The 17,360-nt window shown below is 41.2% G+C and overlaps 1 protein-coding gene across 5 annotated transcripts in view; it reads left to right on the forward strand.

The window, feature by feature from the left end:
• The first annotated feature begins 209 nt into the window (after positions 1-209).
• LOC6495867 (kazrin) overlaps positions 210-17,360 on the forward strand; it is a 39,681-nt gene continuing 22,530 nt past the window's right edge. For 2 of the 5 annotated variants that reach the window (XM_032450270.2, XR_001408714.3), the window contains exons 1-2: positions 210-695; positions 15,733-15,763. The gene's annotated coding sequence lies outside the window, so the exon portion shown is untranslated. The remainder of the gene's footprint in view (positions 696-15,732; positions 15,764-17,360) is intronic. The other 3 variants (XM_032450269.2, XM_014908037.3, XM_014908038.3) reach the window with 3 other exon arrangements.

The following is a 17,360-nucleotide window of genomic DNA, read 5'->3' on the forward strand; positions in this document are numbered from 1 at the left end:
TTGCGTTGCGCCGGCTGTTTGCCAAATGTGGCAGCGACCAGGGGGCGGTGGTGTTGGTGGTGGTGGGCAGGGAGAAGGGGCTGTTATGCTGGAGAAAAACAGAGACAATGAGCGACGGAGGCCGAAGAGCGACTCCCGCGAGAGCGAGCAGCCGTAAAAGCTCGGCTCGTCTCGACTCGGCTCAGCCCACCTTGCCGCAGAAACTAACAAAGTTCAATTGTGACATGGGCGCTTGTGTGAGTTTCTCGCCACTTTTTTTTTTTGGTTTTTCGCCAACGCCAGTCCAACGAACGACGCTCGCGAGTGCAGAAGCGGTAACGGTAAACCTACGGCCGTACAAACTACGGTCTTCCGACGTAGGCGTAGCATTAGTGTAGTGCAGTGTAGTGTTTTGAATTTCGGTTAAGTGAAGTGAAGACGGGGGTTGAAAATAGCCATAAAATACAAATACGAGTCGGAAAAGCGTCAAAAGCCAGTCATAAAATTTTACAGAGTGACTTTGCCAAAAATATAAAGAAAGAAAAAGAAAGTAAAAGCTTAATACAAAAGAAATAAAAACAAGTGCTTGGCTCAGTGGTTTCTTGTGGTGCGAAGAAATCTCACGAAGAAAATCCCTCCAGAGGAGAGAAAAAGGCAAAAATCCAATAGAAACAAGGCCCACTGTGCGTTGAGCCGCACATAATGGAAGTCTGAAGGTGAGAAAATGAGGGGGCAGGGTGGGTGGTGGGTTGGAGACACCTGCATTATGTTGGGAACCCCCCCCACCGCCACAACTCTTCGTTTTTTTTCCCACCAAATCTCACAGAGCAGCAAGTGACAGAGTTTTAGTTTTCCGCTTTTCCCCACTTTTTAATTTTTTTTTTTGTTGCCAGCAAGCCGCGGGCGTGGTTTTCCTCCCCCCTCTGTGTCCTTTTTTTGTTAAGAAGGATATGGCATTTCGTTTTCCGTTTTTGTTAGACGCTTTTGTTGCTGCCCTCTCTCTCTAGTGGTCTCTGGCTGTCTCTTTTTTTTTGCGCTGCCAGGCTCTGTGTTAATTTGTCGTGCATTTGCAGCCTGCCTGAGAAACAACGTCAACAGCAAACTGGGGAATAACAAGGTCCTCCCACCATAACAGACCAAAACCAAAACTAAACTCGGATAAACCAAACTGGGAAAAGCGGCACGAAGCGAAAAAAGAAAAACAAACGCGCGAAAAGTTGTTCTCCAAATAAAGGATTTTCCATTTTCCGTTCCTCTACCAATTCCCAGCTAGGAGCGTGTGGGGTCTCTTTTGGCTCAAATGAATATTAATTGGTCCTATTTGGCTGCTGCTGACAGAAAAGAATGGCTGCCAACTATCTCGGTCAATGGAGAGTACAAATTAGCAAATTACTCCGAATAATTCGAACAATTTGTGACTCAACTGGGCCACCAAAAATTTAATTGAAAAGTGGGGTTTTTTAATCAAAATTATTGACTAAATTTCCCACAATCTACACTACATTTCTGGGCTAGAAAAATATTTTTTCTCGCCATGGGCCACCCTAATTGATGGCAATTTCATCCTCCTCTGGGCTATTGTCCCAACAAATTAGATCAAATGTAATTGGAAATGCCAGAAAACAAAAGATTTATCCTGAAACTTGATGCTGTTAGGCTTTTGGGGACCTATAATTTAAGAAAATCCTTTTGAAAACCTGGCCTTTTCAATTTCATCCCTCGCCACCTTCAGAGATTTTCGATTATATGGCTCCGTTCTAGGCCATAAACAACCTTTTCAAAAGGTTAGGCCACAAACACACATACATAGAAGGAGGAATAACACAACTGATATCCTTGGGGGGCGTTCGGACCAGGATGATGAACAAACAATGATGGAAAAGTGGCCGGTGGACAAAAGCGGTAGCTGCCGGCCACTTGCACTTCGGGGCTGGGAAAAGGCTTCCAGTCCGTTGGCCAGGATGCTGATATCGCTCCGTGTGTGGTCAGTCGGTCCATGCAGACACATTTCCAATGCAAATTTTTAGCCTGCCGAGAACTCAAATCACAATCAAACAGACAGGACATGTAGGAGAGTCCGACGGCAGAAAAGTGTCGGCTGTTGGCCAAACAAAAGAAAATAAAGCCAGGCGAGAGCTAAAGTGCTTAAAATGCGTTTTGTCAACATTAACCCGAAATGGCCGGACGGCAAGCAGATAAGCGAGTCAGTCAGTAGTGCTAGATGGGATGGGGGATGTGGTATGGGATGGGGGGATGATTAATGCTGCAGAAATTGCTTTCGGATTTGGCAGAAAGCAACAGCTACAATGGTCTTTCCTGTTCGGCGGATACCGGATTACACCTGAAGAAAAAAATAGTTTATAAACAATTCTACAAAAAAATATATAGCACTTCCAACCTAAGAGATAAGAGATAAAAAAGTTTATATCTTAAATAATTTCTTTATTTTTATTTCTTCAACCATAAATGCATTTCTTAAAGAATTTTTGTTTTTTATTTTCTTGGACCATGACTTGTGCGTGAAACTGGCAAATGCACAAAGCCGAGAGGAGAAAGCTTTTTGGCTGAAAAGGGGGCTGACGGATTTTAATGCCTGTTGCCCCGGCCAACCCTCAAGGATGCAGCCACCCTTGAGCCAGGCTTGCCAGAAGCAACAGCAACAGCAACAGGAACGACAACAACGTGAAGCGACAAAAGGCATGAATAATTCAGTCGGGGAATTCAGCTTGAAGATGCACAGAAGAGCGCTGGCTAGGTCCATGCCATCCATGCACCTTGTACATACATATTCCAACTGACGGAATAACGAGCATAAATCCCAGCAAGGAGCTACAGTCCTCGAAATAATTGCTTTGAGCTGCTGCTGTTGCTGCTGCTGCTACCCACTGCTGCCTCTGTTGCATCATCCCTCCCTCTGAGTTGGTGGCATGAAAATACGCAGATCCATGTTCGCCAGAAGTATGTGACACGAGTTTTGCAGAAGAATCATTAGGAATGGTCGCAGTACACTCGCTATGCACTTTAAACCGGCTTTTATCGGATTAGACAGCTTAGTACATTAGGGGGGAATTATAACCGCTGCGTTATATTAACCCTTTCGGCAAAGGGGATACGCCGGCGGGCCACTCGAACGGGCGTGGCCTGGCCTTAATTTTCATTTTCCATTTCCGCGCTTATCACGTATTTCTATGTATTTCTGCGAGACCAAATTAGATTGCGTGTGGCATGTGGAACGCGGACAACAAAAGGCGGTCGACTAGGGCGGAGGTGGTAGGTGGTATGCGGCATGCGGCAGGCGGCATGCGGCAGGTGCAAACTACACTGTCGACAGCTTTGGCAACAAGCCTTTATTTCCAGTCTCCAGGTTGCGTGATTTTCCGCCTGGCTCTCTGGCTGCTTGTTTTTAGACTTCTAACGATGGCTGAGAGATATGCACGAGCTGGTAATCTCCTGGCTCCTGAAAATTAATAATGTTCTAGCATAAGCAGTAGTTTTTGCTTAACTTTTATCCTTTTTCGATATAGTTTTAGTTTAACTAGTAAGGAAAGGTAACTTTAGGATACTCTTGCAGTTAAATGAAATAAAATATGTAGTGGATCATATATATATCGCTAGTATCGGATATAGTTGGGATATTCTAATGAGAAGCTCAGTATCAGGCCATTTCCTTAAATAGTTCCAATCTTCTAAATCACTAAAGTAATGGCATAAGTTGTATAGAAGCTATAGGATATACTCTATAATGGCGCTAAGGACCCTCTGTAAGGACATAATAAAACCCAGCAAATAGCAAGAAAAGAATAAACTTAATGGGTATTAAGAGAAGACCCAGTCTATCAAAAGCATAAATAAGTAATCACCCCGAAGATCCATGAAAATCAAATATCCTTATAAACGGCATTATCCCCCGCAACCATAAAGCTTAAAATTCAAAGTTAATTGAACTCAAACAAGTTCCTGCCGGGAATTAGACTTTTGAAACGTAATAAAATATTCATTGTGCGAGTTACGCCATTTCCTTGCCGACCAATTAAACTTTAATTGAATTACAACTTATCGAATTCCTTGGCACTCTACCAAGTCAGACGAGTCATTGGGAGGAGGTGAGGGCATGTGTAGATGTGTGTGTGTGTTGGTGTCAGTTCAATGTCAGTTGGTCGGTAGTGGGTTAATGATCCGCAACCGTCTCCAGCTCCGTCTCTGACAGCAAAAGCAAAAAGCAGAAGCCGAAGCCGAAGCCGAAAGCTCGAAGCAACCAGAGCAAGAAATCACAACCCACGCAAATCGACGAAGCGTCAAGAGAAATCATTTCATTATAAGACGAGGGACTTCTTTCCAGTAGGTTTCCAGAGCAGACCCCTCCTCCCAGACTGCCATCTATAGCGCCCTCTATAGAGCCAAGTCAGCCTAAGTGAATGAAAATGAAAAAGTGCTGGTGGCACACACAAGTTACGTGATCAGAATGATAAACCCAAGCTCAACACAGACACATCGAACATCTCCGTGGGGCTGTGGCACGGGGGCAGCTCCCATACAAGTGGCCAGGCCAGTGGGTGGGTGGCTCTATGGGTGGGTGGGTGACTGGCCGACTGGCCCTCTCACAGTCGAATCAAATAAATTTTCATTGTACTCGCGCTCCGCTGGATTCCCTTTCTATTATTGTAGCTTTTGTTTGATGGACTCGAATCTGGAATCTCGAATTAATTAAATCGTCAACCTCTGTGTGTTTCTTCTGTCCACCAACCAATCTAAACCGAAATCTGAAAATCAAAATAAAAATTAGTGGCCAGAAAATGGTTTTTATTTTCGGGGATTGTGTTATGAAATTTGTAGTAGAGCCCTAATGGGCATTGCAGATGTCACGGCGGAGAGAGTTCATGGCTGGCGAATCCGGTGCAAAACAGAAACGTAATTAAACTTTTAATTAAATGAATTAATATACCATCTCGATGACATCTGTGGGGAAATTGTCATAGCGCCTGGCCTCCCCTGACAATCCGGAAGCTGTACGCCATAAAAAAAGCTAAATATCCGAGATTGCCAGTGCACTGTGAAAAAATTAGAGACTTAGAAGAATGATTTTGGCTTAAATATTTTGTAGAAAAAATATGGTGGCTTCTTTTTTGATAGATCTTTAATTAATAGATCTTCTAATGTTTATAATTTTTTTATAATTAAAAGATCTATGGAGAAAAACTTGAGCTAGGATCTCCTTTCAAAGAAGAATATGTTTCGAAACTTTAATATTTATGTTATTTTTAATGGTATAATGAAGTATTTATATAAGAATGATAATTTATAATAATTTCTCTTAATCTTCACCCTTTTCTCCCTGTGTATTTTACTTTCTTTGAGCTGCCAGCCATTAATTGGAGACAAAACAGGCCAAATGGAGGCCAGCTCTTTGAAAGCGGTCAGTTATGGGCAGCCACGCCCCCTGTTGGCCCCCATTTATTAGACGGCCTGCTGTGCCAAACAGAGAGAGAGAGATAGCGAAAAGGTGCACGTCATAACGTTAAGGCAGCAACAGAGTAGGTGAAACCGTAAACCACCGAGTTAACCACAAAAACGATTCTGGTTCACCTCTATATGTGCATGTTAATGCCAATGGGGGGGCAGAGAAGTGGGGTGGCAGGGTATCACGAGGGCGGTCAGGTACTATATATTGTGTGTCATGCACTTTCAACCCCGAATATCCTTGCAAAAGGAGCCGTGAGTGATTGTCTGGCGGCAAGGGACAACCTGAAGCCAATGGACTAAATTGAGCAGCAAAGTAAAAAAACAACAACAGAGCTCTGGCAACAAAATAGAGACAGAGAGACAGTGACAGGATCAGGGACAATGGCTGGGTGGGCGGGGGAAAAGCAACAGTCTGTTAAATGTAACCCACTTGGCAGGGTTGCCAGGGTATTTGGTATTTGGGTGTTCCAGTTCCCGGCTTCCTAACTCTGCTTTCAGCTTCATTTTTTGGTCGGTAGTTTTATTTGCTTAGCGTCGAGTGACATTTTGGCTGACGTTGGTGGACTTCCGTCCGCTCTCTCATCCTCTCCCTTGGTCAGGCCCTTCTCGTCCTGGTAACCCCCCAGGGCCGTCGACACGTGCTGTTGGCAGTCACCCCTTCTCTCCAACCCCTGCCGGTACTTCCCCCTTTTTTTTTTGGCCGCCCAGTCGAGAGTTTGTTCATTATTTTGGCCCAGCGGCACTGTGGTTCCAAGCTGCCAAAATTTTATTTACTCCCAATATTTGTCAAGCAAATAAAAGTATTTGAAAACTATTTGTTCAAGTGTATTTGAAGTCATGACCTAGTTTGAGAATTTTATATATATTTTATAGAGAAGAAATATATAGCCAATTTAATCTTTTTCATACAAAAAGCCAATAAAGTTCGAATCTAAAAACAATAGTGGAGTAAAAAAAACTGATCCAATGATTTATTTATTTTTCATCAAACTTTTGAAAATGGTATAGCGACCACTGTTTTCTCATTTTGGCCCCCTGGGTCCACTGTGTTTTTAATTTCTTTTGATGTTTTAACCCCAGACACCTCGCCGCTTTTCACCCCCATCGCCAATCGTCAATCATCCACCGACTACCCCAGTATCCTGCAGTATCCTGCAGTGTCCTGTGACTCCCCCCCTTTCGGTTCGATCTTGACACTGACAATCTTAAATTGTTATTGGCTTTTTATCTGACGAATGCTTTATATGCAGATTTATGCAATTTCCATTTGATACGCATATTATTCCTGCCCGGCCTGGCCAAAAATTTCCGTTTGGGCCCAAGGACCCATTGAATTCAATCAAAAAATAATACTCGGCTCGTGCTGGGCGAGAGCTGTTGCAGTGGAAAAGGAACTTTGAACTCTATTCATTATTATTGGAAAAAATAACCATAAACAAAAAGCAGCTATTTTCTTTTTTTTTTTTTGTTTAAATATTTGTGGCTGTTGTGTTTTCGGATTTTTTTCCCAGTTGGACCATAAAAATTCCATCAACATTGGAGCAATTCCATTAGCACGAAATGATTTGATGCGGTTTTCTGAGGATGCCTGGTATCTGGGGGTGCGGGGAAGTAACAGACAAGGACCAGGAAGCACAAGTGGATTGAAAAGCCATAAAGTCATCCTTTAGTACTCTTCCTTCCCCTCTTTTTTTTATCATTTGTCTGGACTTTAAGCATCGTCTCGGAAGTACTTTTTTTCGTGTTTTTTGTTGGGAGACTCCAGTCTCTGGGGTTTGTTGAGTTTTAAAGCAGACTGGCAGCTTAAATTGGCCGAAAAAGTACTATAGCTGCAGCGGTAACATCTGGTTGTCCAGTCTAATCACCTAATCCCAGACTCACCTCACTGCATTAGCTGCCGCCAGAATTGTAGCCACTAATTGAAATGTACTGCGAGTGACCCAAAATCCTATTAGACGCGCATCTCGGCGGCCTCCCGAGGGGCACATTCACGGGGACAGGTCTGAAATTATAGCTTCCACTGCCCATGTGGCCTGGGTATGCCACAATTGTTCCTGTTGATAATTAAAGCTCATCAAAGGCAGCGAATATCGGTTGATTTTGTAAAGGTTTGCTGTTTCAGGCTATAATTTAATGATTTTTATTGAAGGACGCAGTCAGCAGCAGGTGTACCATCAGAAATTGGATACATTTTGTTTTTTATTAACTTAAAATAGAGCAGATACAGTGCAGGGATTTAACAATATGTCATACTTGATATTATGTAATTATTATTATGATTTTTGTAAGAGGAGTCCTTTTTTCTCGGTGCATCAGTGAAATTCCGGGGATAATGTGAAATGTACACCTACGAACGCCGGGCGAAAACTGCCCCTGGCGACAAATTTAAGCAGACATTCAGTGGGTTGGCAGATGGAGGCCTGAGGAGGTGGCAGATGCAGATGCAGCAGCCGCAGCCACAAAATGCCAGGAACGCATAAAATGCCGACATTACCGACATCGTTGGATGGTTGGGTGGATTCGGTTTCAAGGGGGAAAGTGGCAGTGGCAGTAGGATATGAAACTGGGAGCCGCCTGTGGGGGACACTGGGATGATGGTATGGTGGCATGGAGGCACGGTGGGTTAACGGGAATTTGATAAGCAACGGCAGCAGGAAAAGCGCCACATGTGTGAGGACCAAAAGCTTCCGTTTTGGAAGCATTGGATGGGTGGAGGTCCTGACGGCCTGGCGGCCTGAGGCCTGAGGGGCGGAGAAATGGAAAAGGAAATTGAGTGTGTGTAATGCGTACTTATGGCGCACATTTTAAATGAAATTCTCACTGCCACTATGCTTCCTGTCGCATCTCTCACTTGGATACCCTTTTCCGTCTGCGTTCCCCCACCTGTGTCCTGTATCCCATATCTAGTATCCTCCATCCCATATCCCGTATCCTGGGTCCCTAGCTTCCGCTAAACAATTTCGATTGGATTCAAGTGCGAGTGGCATCCGAGCAACAGGTCCCTCTGCCAGAGGACACACCTCAAGTGGGCTGCATATTTTCCCGGCTTCCGCTCGTATGTTTCGCATATTTGCCTCCTGGCTTCCTTGTCCTTTTTTCCCTCATTCTGGATTGTCCTGTAGCTTCTCGTTTTATTAAATTCGTGCCTGTCTGCCGAGCCAAGTCATGGTCTCGGCCAGGAACCTATTCCCACCGCTGGGGCGCTGGCTTACCTTTCAACCTTGGCCCCACTGCAGTGGCAATACATTTTTCATGTAGTCTCGAGGAAAAGGAAAAACAAGCAAGTGCTGGGAGAGAAAGGTGTGAGAGAAATAGAGAATTGAGAGATAAAGGAAGAGAGTTATGGCTGGAGCTACGTCTTGGTCAAATGCAATATTAATTGGTTTAGACTGGAAACAATTGTGTTTTATTCTGTCCGCCGAGACTTTCAGCTTTAATGTGGTTAGCTGTTAAATAAATGTTTTTCTTTCGTACTTTGGATGGAAAAACTACTTAATTGGGGGTGAAAAAGTGTGGGCTAATGGGGCGTATGAGTAATATTTTTGTTAAAATCATATTATGTCTGGTTAGTTTATTGTTTTAGTTTTAAATAACTTTATCCATATAGAATTTAATATATGTATTTTTTCCTACAAGTTCTACAAGTTCAACTTTTGTTTTGAAGAAACCCACTAGCCGTATGAGTAATATTTTTCCTGAAGTCTAACTGCCATCTCTCAACGTCAAAATGTTTCTCCCATTTTCTACAGTGTTTGTATCATATATTTTGCTACAATGCGACAAATTCTGAACATTCTGAAGACTTCATGGCTGTCTCCATGCCCCTTGCCACCTCCCTTCCAAATAGTTGCCACATTCGAAATGTTTGTTATGTTTCCTTTTACTCATTTGCACTCGAGTCGCGTTCCGCTGCTGCCTGACATCGCCATGGAAAATAAATTTGTCAACTTGCAGTTGCCATTGCATTTGCAATTCGCTAGTTTTTCCTCTGCTGCTGCCTGCCTCCTTCCCAGTGGAAAAGCGCGGCAAAAAAGAGCATCGTGAGCTGCTGAGCCACTCCATCTGTTCGCCGGTTTGTCAGCTTTTTGCTTCTGCCACAGACACAGAAACAGAGACCGACGTCAGCGACTATTACACATTTCATTTTATTGTCACGTACGCGTTTGGTTAGCTGTTTCTCTTTATGGCAGGTCGGGTTGCCCCTTTCCTTGCCAGCAATGCCTCTGGTCGGCGATACCAAATGATTTCCTATTGACTGTCCCCCCCATATATAGAGCGTTTACAGTTGTCTCTCGACGGCCAGAACCGAACTATCGCTGTTTTTTAGGGTGTGGCCTGTGCATTTAAATTGCTTTTTATTTCCCAACAATATTCGGCCCAGTCGGCCCAGAAGTTCGATTCTGGCCCATAACAATAGTTGACTGATTACACCCGCCAAGGGAATTATTAATTAGCCCGATGAGCAAACGTATTAACTTTCAATTATTCCGTTTAACAAACAAGTCTCACTTTGATTAAGTCTTACATGATGTAACTAAATATTAGCCCACAAGGTTCGAGTATCAATTTGTCCATCAATTAGATAATTACTCATTTAATTAATTTACATTCAAGCATAACGAGGGTTAAGGTTTACTCTAGAGGCGACTCTTAAGGTACTTTCCCAGTTTAAATAGCCATGAAGATCTGTCCCTGATAGTTACTTGAACGAAAATATGCAGGGAAAAGGTGAAAACATTTGCTCTTTGTTGGAAAACTATTGAAAAACACCTGGAAAAAGTTAACTCTGGCTTAAACTTTTCGTTCGGCAAGAAGCCAATTAAAATTCTATGGAATGAATTAGAGTTCTTGGCAGTGCAGCTAGCAGGTTTCATTCGCATTCACATTCGCGTCTGAGTTCCTGCTAATTCACTTTGCAGTTTCCACCTTCATCTCTTCTCGAGCCAGCCAGCCGTGGAAAATAGTTTTCCGGCACGGGCACAGCGTGCAGCCCCTACTCTTGGCGTTTTTTCGGTGGCACCAGACACCGAGGATTACAAGAAGCAGAAGGATATATATGGACGGGTATATATATAGAAGGTAAAACGAAGAGACTTATTGCATTACTTACGCTAAATAACCACTTACAAAGTGGCATTAGATGACGGTGCAGCGGATGGTTAGATGAACACGAAGAAGCGATCCGGCAGAGGTAATGACGGTGATGATGTTGATGTTGATACTGGGAAGCTACTCATTAAATGCCACCAAAGAGACATAAACACCCATGCCAACAGGTAGAGGCAGGTGAGATTTCATTTTCGAGGGATAATACTTCCGTATCCTCCTGAAGTTTCGATGGATGGCATTCGAAATCAAGGCTGCGTTCTCAAAATATGCATTTCAATTCATGTCTGCATTTCGTGTCTACATGCCAACGTATGCAAATGTTACAATCGTCTCTTTCTGTATCTGTATCTGAGTATCTGAGTATCTGAGTGCGGTTAAGCAGGCATTCGAAATTCGCATTCCGAAAAGGGAAAAGCCAGAAAAATTCCCATCTGTGAGTTGGTTGTCTTGCCTTTCCTTTGATTGAGTTTCCACAGCATGAAATTTGCATCGAGGGAATTGTTTTCCTCGCCCAGTTTCCCGTCTCCCTTTTCCGATATTTACTCAAAATTTAATGGCAATTTATGTCCGTCTTTGCGTAAGTTCCACTTCGTTATTTAATGGCGCTCCACAGACTGGAAGAGCTTTAAAGTGGCCATGTTTGAAAATATGTAAATGGAATTAAGGGCAATTAGGTCTGTACTCACAAATTGGTACTTGAATGTGTTTGGCTTATAATGGTCTATGATTTTAATAATATGATTGTTTCGGCCAAATAATGGAAAATCTATTAAAGTATTTATGTTAAAAGCCTTTAAGTTGTAAAGTAACTGATTACTGGAACTGGCAGACAGCTTCCCACTACACTTTCCACATAGATTTTCTTTGAAAAATTTGCATTTGGCTGCACTCTGCGATTCTGCTGGCAGGCTTGCAAATCTGAAATCTAATATGGCAGAAAACCCAATTAAAACACAGCACAAACGCAAAACAAGGCTCCCCAGGAACAAGAGGAGCCAGCAGCAGGAGCATAAGGCTCGAATAAGTCCTGGGCTGTGGCCCCAGACAAGTTTAATCTCTTTGCCCGATGCCGGCAGCTGTGCTCAGTCGCCTTTTCTGGAATTGAATTGGGTTTGAGGCGAGCGCCTTGGTGTATGCAATTCATTTTTTGAATGGCTGAAAAGAGCGAAATCACTGTGGACGGAAGTCCACGAGGTGACGATCTGCATGCCTAGGCGTGCGCGAGGAAACTCTATATATAGCCGAAGAATTAAAAATTTTCTGTAGGCAACCGATCTAAATGAATGATATACCAATCGAAATGTATTGTTTCAATTAGATAATTTTTGTCGAAACATATTCCAAAAGTTATTTGGTTTGGGAGAAATTAGGGTGAAAGTAAAAAAAAATTTTATCACTAAAGTGGGGCTGGTGGACACATTTTAGTCCCCATATAGAATATTTTTATATATTCGCATTCTAGAGCTAAATACGCGTCGATTGGTACCTCAATCGACCCGATCCGACATTTCATTCAGAAGTTATTCAAAAAATTCGATTTTTTCTTCTTCTTCAAAATGAAGCCAGTTTGCGTCGGTTTGTCGGTTTGTCTGTTTGCACTATTTTTATCTTAAAAATCCTGAAAAAAATTGGAAAATGTTTGTTACTATCATATGAGCAACTATTGTTCTACAACTTTTTGAAATACCTTTAGCTTACGTCAAAAAATTAAAAAAACTTTGTTAATGAAAAAATTCATAACTTTATAATTAAGAAAGATATTAAAAAAAGCTTTACACCGTTGAAATGGTTTTTTAAATATCAATTTCACTTTCTTTGAGACCAAACGTCTATATAGTAAAAAAACAAAAATACACTGAAAATAAACTTTTTTTTTTAGAAAAAAAATTATTTTTCAAAATTGACTCGACTGATCCTTTTTTTTTATTGCACGTGTAGATAGCTTTTGAGATGACGCAACTTTCGATATATCGCTTATATCTGGCAAAATCCGTTAACTCAAGATATAGTCCTGTAAGTGCAGCTACCCATTTTGTCCAGCCTCTTGTGAAGCTTGCATTTACTTATATGTACATGTGTATGTATTTGATTGGCATCTTTGCTTTTTGGAGTCTGCTTATATTTGGTCAATACCCTAAAAAATATGGAGTATGTATATCTTTTCAGATTTTAGTTTATTTATTAAAAAATAAAATCCAAATAAAAAAGGGCTTGAAAAGCAAAACGTAAACATTGACTCAACTTGGACTCGAACCCAGGCCCTCTGTGTTAGGAACCACGACGCTCTCCACTCGACTAACCTAGAACTGTGTTGCTTGATGGCAACTTTTGTTGTAATTCTGCTTTGTGTTTCAGTGTCTCATGTCTTAATGAGAAGACTCAGAAGATTGGTACTTCAACCGACCCGGTCCGACATTTCTTTCAGAAGTTATTCAAGAAATTTGATTTTTACAGTTTTTTCAAAATGAAGCCAGTGGGTCTGTTTGTCTATATTTTTATACCCTTGCAGAGGGTATTATAATTTTGGTCAAAAGTGTGCAACGCAGTGAAGGAGACATTTCCGACCCTATAAAGTATATATATTCTTGATCAGGATCACCTCCTGAGTCGATATGAGCATGTCCGTCTGTCCGTCTGTCTGTCTGTCTGTCTGTCTGTCTGTCGGTTTCTACGCAAACTAGTCTCTCAGTTTTAAAGCTATCGAGTTGAAACTTTGCACACACCCTTCTTTCCTTTGCAGGCAGTATATAAGTCGGAACGGCCGGGATCGGTCCACTATATCCTATAGCTGCCATATAGCTGATTGATCGGAAATGCCATAACTTTGGGGTTTTTTAAGATAGAGGGTTGGCACTTTCCACACATGTTATATTTGACCAACATTGAACATATTGAATTATTTTGCCCAAAGAGTAATCTGTACCAAGTCCCATCTTTCTTACTTAAAAAACACCAAAGTTTGCCAATTCCGATCGTTGTATGACAGCTAAAGGATATAGTCGGCCGATCCTTATGAAATTTTGCACATAAGATATGTTGGACAAACATAACATGTGTGGAAAGTCCCAACCCTCTATCTTAAAAAACAACGAAGTTATGGCATTTCCGATCAATCAGTTATATGACAGCTATAGGATATAGACGGCCGATCCCGGCCGTTCCGATTTATGTACTGCCTGCAAAGGAAAGAAGGATGTGTGCAAAGTTTCAACTCGATAGCTTTAAAACTGAGAGACTAGTTTGCGTAGAAACAGACAGACAGACAGACAGACAGACAGACAGACGGACAGACGGACAGACGGACATGCTCATATCGACTCAGGAGGTGATCCTGATCAAGAATATATATACTTTATAGGGTCGGAGATGTCTCCTTCACTGCGTTGCACACTTTTGACCAAAATTATAATACCCTCTGCAAGGGTATAATAAAAAAGAGCTTAAAAAAAGTAAAACATAAGCATTTTGCCTCAACTAGGATTAGAACTCAGGCCCTACCGTGTTAGAAACAACAACGCTCTCCACTCGGCTAATCTCGAACTTCGTTGCTTGATGGCAAATTTTGATGTGTTAATAAGAAGAATGCAAAATTTTATGAGTAGAAAGCTTTATATGCATATGCCCCCACTGAGCATATAATGCATATAAATTTACTTAAATTACGTGTTTCGGTCAAATCATGGATTAAAAGCTAAAAAAAAAACCAGGCAAACCAACTCCGCCAATACTTTTCTAATATTTATTATTTTATATCGCACACCCAAAATAAATTGTTACATTCAACAATTGGTTTAACTAGAAAAACTGGAAAAACGAAATTTCCAGTTTTTTTTAAATTTTTTATCTTTGCGCATTTATTTTAGATATAATACATGTTTATTATATGATTGATCGGATATGCCATAACTTGGTTTTTTTTTATAAGTTAGAAGGATGGAACTTAGTACAGATTGCATTTTGGACAATCTTATCCGATTTGCAAAATTTTATTAGGATAGGATGGGACTATCTATGGTTTCCGTTTTGGGCAATCTAATCCTATGTTTCATAAGAATCGGCCAACTATATCCTATACCTGCCATATAACTGAAAGATCGGAAATGGCACAACCATTCTATTTTTAAAGATGCTTGGGGCTGTTTCCAATATTTTTATTAGAAATTTTGTTGATGGTGAAATTCTCATAAGGATCGGACAACTCTATAGGATCCGATATATATAATAATAATATAAGCTTCTGCTTAACTGCAAGGGTATATCAAATTCGGCTCCGCTTGAAGTTAGCTTTCCTTTCTAGTTTTTTTTTTATAATTTATTATATAGTGGAAATCTCATAAGGATAGGCCTCTCATCTGTTAATTTGTTAAAACAATTTGGTTTCCCACAACTATGAAACAATTTTGGATTTTAAATACATTTTTGAGCAAATTTTTAATTAAAATTTTTAAACTAACCAAATTCCAAAACCTTTGTAAATTAAAAATACGTATAACTTCAGAGCCACTGAAGCTATCGAAAAATTCTTTACGTCTTTGGAAAGGTTTTTAATTATTCCACCTTCTTGAATGTCAAAATCTATAGAGTTAAGAAAAAAAGAGTTTTGATGTTTATCCTTACAATTAAAGTATTGCTAACTATGTGAATCGCCTGTCCAGAGGTTACTTCCATATACATATATTCTATATATTATGCGTTCTGTTTTAAATAATTGAAGATCAATATATACAAAAAAACAACTGATATCATATAAAAAAACCTCTTGACGAGGTAAAGTACCGGTGACGAACCTGCATGCGAAACCCAAAATATCTGATATCAATTTTAGTGACGAAAATATGCTATATAGGTGTACAAAATTGCATATAAAAAATATTCTTGTTCGGCACGTGCAAGAAAAACAAAAACAAATCAGTCACGTGCCGAACAAGAATATTTTTTATATGCAATTTTGTACACCTATATAGCATATTTTCGTCACTAAAATTGATATCAGATATTTTGGGTTTCGCATGCAGGTTCGTCACCGGTACTTTACCTCGTCAAGAGGTTTTTTTATATGATAAAAGACTATTAATACCCGGGACTTGCCATAAAAGTTGCTATAAACATTCTAATTTATTATCTCACCACTTATTTCTTCCAGTACAGTCAAAACTCATGTTTTCCCGTTTGTTTTCTTTGCAGAAAGTGTCACTAATTGAACGCTTATTGTCTGGTAAGTCTATTGGAACCAGGGACTCGGATAATACTTTGAAAAGGGGCGGAATAATATGGAAGAGAGTGGAGTTAGCATATGGGTTACTGGTTCAAGCCGTAAGTTTTGCAGAATGGAAAATTCTTGGTCAAGTGCTGAGTAAATGCGGGCACTTCTTCTCCTTTTGAGGGGGAAGCTTTTAGTGAAAGTGGATGGTGGCTGGTGCCTGGTAGCTTGGAATATGGAAATGCCACCGGCTTTGATCAATATCAGCAGGGTTTGGGGTTAGCCCCGCAGTTTCGTATTTTCTCTCTATTACTTTCGGCCATAAAGTCTGAAAGGAATGAACTAATCGCTGGTCAGCCATAAAAGTGGAAAAAGGCGGAGCCGGGAAAAAAGTTATGGTGCCACATAAAAAGGACCAAAAGGGGTGGCTTCCAGCGTGAGGACTGCCATGTGGCAGGGATGCACATGTGGCTTTTGTTGCCACCGCGGTTGCAGTTTGGTGTGACATCTTAAGTGCATTTGGGTGCATGCAGGTCGCTGTTCGAATCCGTATCCGTATCCGGATCCGGAGTCCGGACCCGGCTGATGGTAAGCCGCCGCTTACCGGACTCGCTTTTACGGCAGCAATTTGCCTCAGACAAAGCCATCGGTGTCCCTTAGGAGGGTGGCTTCCCCCCACCGTTTTTCTCTCTGTGTGCTCATTCATTCGAGCTGGGGGTTTATGGGGTAGAGTTTACAATGTTCATTTCGTGGGGAAAGTATTCATAAAGATTTGATGGAGCCAAGGAAGCTGAGGATTAGCAGTTTCCATGTGAAGATGATTGCGTGAGAAAGTCCCTGGCAAGTGCCAACAAATTGTTGAGCCACAACAACTATTGCTCACATTTATTGCACTCCGGCTATTAAATAATTGTTTATTTATTCAAGCCACTAATAATATTTGCTTCTTCGGACTGTAAGCTCCTTGCAATTGCTGTTAAGAGATTAAACTTTCCGTCTTGCATTGGAGTCCAATTAAAATGAGAAATTCCTCGAACTTCGATTCAAGTGTTTCTGCATTTTGAGCTTCTCTATTTTCCCAATATCTATAGTTAAGGCGGTTCTGTAGTTATTTTCCTTATACTGGCATGACAAAAGTAGCTTAACTTGTTTTTATTTTTTCATCTCGAGCTCTCCTCTATTTTTTTTTACTTCCGAAGAAGATTTATCGATGGCAGTGCCAACTCATACATAAACTGTTCATGGGCGCACGTCCCTCTGCCATAAAATTGCGAATATGAACGAAATATTTCGGGCCATGAATAAAAAAGCAGGAAACTACAAATTCCTTCGAGGGGCCACCGAGAGAGAGGGAGAAGGGACATTCCGGTTGATTTGATACCAAGTTGTGAGCTACATACATATATCCTTTAGACTGAAACACATATCCTGTGCACGATTTTCAATTAAGCAGCCAAGCAGCCGAGCAGCAGGGTTAATCGCCTCAAAATGCTGTTAAACATTTAAGCCCTTCTTGTTGCATAACTTCACGCTATTGCCAGGGGCACGCAAATCAACCGCAGTTAAATAATCTCCACCAAAACCAAAGAGAATTTCTGGGATTTGGCCGCGT

Source organism: Drosophila ananassae, chromosome 3L (assembly GCF_017639315.1).
Source record: "Drosophila ananassae strain 14024-0371.13 chromosome 3L, ASM1763931v2, whole genome shotgun sequence".
NCBI classification, from domain to species: domain Eukaryota; kingdom Metazoa; phylum Arthropoda; class Insecta; order Diptera; family Drosophilidae; genus Drosophila; species Drosophila ananassae.